The 3,238-nt window shown below is 34.8% G+C and overlaps 1 long non-coding RNA gene across 1 annotated transcript; it reads right to left on the bottom strand.

Annotated features, from left to right (window-relative positions):
- Positions 1-592: 592 nt before the first annotated feature.
- Positions 593-2,991, bottom strand: LOC115949298. The gene is made up of 2 exons (XR_004082828.1): positions 2,752-2,991; positions 593-1,914 (listed from the first exon to the last, which is right to left on the bottom strand). It is a non-coding gene; the product is annotated as an uncharacterized LOC115949298 (long non-coding RNA).
- Between the last annotated feature and the right edge of the window lie 247 nt (positions 2,992-3,238).

Genomic DNA, 3,238 nt, shown 5'->3' with positions numbered 1-3,238 from the left:
CATATTCTTCCTTCTTCATTTCATAGTTTGTGACACCTACCAAGAAGCCCTTCATCTGGAGCAGCATCTAGTCTAATAGAACTTCCAGTGGGCAGAACACTCTCTTACTAGAATAGTACACTGGTAGACAAGCCAAGTTCACTACAGTAATGATCCACTATGTACCAGTGTTCCATTGTAAGCACCAAGTACTTTCTGTACAAAATATAAAACAGTTGTGCGCATGTAAGCCACACAAGGCAAGCCAAGTTAAATGGCTTGGGCAGGCAGTGTGGGTAGGGCAGAAACGTGATAGCCAGCTGTCTTGGCTGAAGCAATCTTAACTCCCTTTGATTGTTTAATCTGTGTTATAGCCTAGTTTAAACACCATTGTTTATACAATACTCTCATTTACAGCTTTTAAATACTATCTTACTCTGAGGTATAGGTCTATTACTGTAAAAGTTTATGCATCACTGTTATGAATGAGAGGGGAAAGCTTAGACAAGTGCCTTTCCAGGTTTCTGGCAGTAGACAGCAGCTTTATTGAGACGGCCAGCATCCCAAAACCCACTCTTGCTCGCAAATTCTTAATAATGACCAATCAGGCCTATTACAACATGAATCATTTATTGAACAGGCCAAGGAAAACAGACATAAGACTTTAAACAGACTACTTACTACACAGGATAACACAAAAAGAACTACTAGTAGATAAAATATAGTGCACAATAATAAAGGAACCTATGTTACAGCTAGTGAAGAAATAGTATAGATTAGGAGCCAATGTGACTTACCAACAAATGATGGTGGTGTGCAAAGAATCTCCTAATTACTCTCAGTCCCAGGGAAGTATCTCAATGTGAACGTCTCCACGTCTAGAACTCTCTACACACTCAGAAAATGTATAAGAGATTTCTGATTTCATGAAAATCATAGTGGTCTTGTATAGTTGTAAAAAGTGCTTGTCTGTCAGTCACTTATTTGCGGCTTATCCTTTCCCATCATTCAAGGAAGGATGTTTATTGCTGACTAAGGGTGTTTTCAGCTGAGATAATTCATCACAAGACAAACCATTCTGGCCTAGCTTAGCCATGGGGAAAGTAGAGAAGCCTTTTGCTGTGTCAGGGGGTGAAAGGTCCTGTCACGATCACATTCAAAATCTAGGGTCTAAGAACAAAAGCTAACTGTATTTTCTAAGTCAATCAAGCTATAGAAAAATGGGAAGAAATAGTGTGTGGCTTGTTTTCAAATGTTATTGTTTAGCATAACACTTCATGCAAGTAATGCAAAATAGTCTATTTACTCAGGACTGTTTACATTTGAATAAATACAGTAAATTAGCAAATACAGTATTTAAAATTATCTACAAAAATGTGTTTTACCAGGTATTCACTGTTTGTATCAAGTCTTAAAGCTAAAAGCTGCCAGGGCAATACCAAAGAGCATGAAATAAAAGAAAAAAACATTAAAATGGAGACATTTAAGGAAATCTCCTCAGGAAAAAATATCACATTTATGGTCAATTAAACTAAAACCATGATTAAAGCTATTAGGCAACCTTACCATCATCTTCAATCAAAAGGCCATAAACATCTATGCTTTACATATTATTTGATTTTTTTATTTTATACTATGAGGTGAAAGCAACACATTTCCTTTTAGTAATGTATACACAAATAGCCTCATTCAGAATACACTTTTAATGCACATAAAGTATTCATTTTACAAATCATTTAGTAATCCAAATAAATATACAATAGCTTGGAAAACAATATTTTAGAAAACAAATGCCAATGTAAAAAGACCACTTAAAACAACTGAAATGATAAAAGGTTTCTGTATAGCTCTGTATTTACAGTTTTTTCACTGCATCATCAATATCAGAAATCTGTTCCTTCAGCTGGTTCCACTGTTCTGGATTCAAAGAAATACCTGAAATGCATTAAAAAGAAATACTTAGGAAAAAAAATGTAGTGCAGAATCTTGCATAGTTACTCTCAAGGCTGGTTTCATACACAGTGTATGTCACGATTAATAATGCTTAACATACCTCAAGAGTAACAACCAGCTCGGTTACAAAGAAATTACTCACTTGGAACACTTCAGGTAAACTTTAGACCTGAGCTTATCTCCTTACAAAGAAAATTAGTGCAGCATAACAAATGCATTCACAAGTGTTAGGCTAAACACAGAAATTAGGTGCTGGCCTTGACAGAAGGCAGTACAAAAGAAACAAGGAAATCAACTGTATTCCCGCTGGCTTCTAAAAGCCATACCTCTGTGGACTAAACTTCTATACACTTTTAAAGAACCGTAATTCTGGGGTGTTTTTTCCCCTCACGTTTCTTAAAGCACTGTGAATAACAAACTATAAGTACCATTTTGGAGAGACTATTACCACTCCCTAGCACTCAAAAACCAATATGGAAATCTAATTGTAATAAAAGCAAGAAGTGAAGTTAAATAGTGGAAAAATGTATGGCTATGTGTGTAACTCCCATACCAAATCTGTTTGTATTTGATGCCTTGTTTTCCATAAATTATGGGGGAATTATTTAGGAAAACAGACTCAGGCCAATGAAATCACTTTGCTTTTGTTTACAGTCAACTGATAAAACTAATTATATGTTAAAATGTGAATCATTAATAAGTAAAAATACTACTCTAAAAATACCATGTAGTAACAAAGCATAGAAATCTGATACACAAAGATCTCCAGCAAACTGCAGACAATGTTTCAGTACAAAATAACATGAAGCAAAACAATACCTTTTCTGCCAGGCTTCATTTCACCTTCTTGATCCATCCAATATTCCCTAATATCAATTAAGACTTTTCCTTTAAAGTCACGAACACTGACATACCTCATTTTGCCAATCTGTCAAAACACATATAAGGATATTTTTTAGGTATTTTATGTATTACAGCATTCACTTTTCCCAGCAGTATCAGACATGTACATGTGACATTGCACACTGCAGCTTATTTTAGACACCAGTAAAACAACTAGATCAAGAGCTTAATCCAGAGCAATCAGTAGGCAAATAAGTAATGTCAATATAAATAGATTAATGACTTAAAACCTGTTGAGTATTCAGCATTCAATGCTCAAAGCAAGTGGTTCTCTCCTAGAACAAGAAAATACCAGTCTTCTTAACAAGCTTACATCTTATAAAACCCACTAATTTACTGTTTTCTGAAATAAATTTTTGGCTCTGTTATAACCATCTTTTTTAGAAGAAGTTGTAAACAAACA

This window comes from Geospiza fortis, unplaced genomic scaffold (genome assembly GCF_000277835.1).
Source record: "Geospiza fortis unplaced genomic scaffold, GeoFor_1.0 scaffold2582, whole genome shotgun sequence".
Lineage (NCBI taxonomy): Eukaryota > Metazoa > Chordata > Aves > Passeriformes > Thraupidae > Geospiza > Geospiza fortis.
The sequence above is the reverse complement of the archived record's forward strand: the minus strand, read 5'-3'. Positions and strand labels throughout refer to the sequence as shown.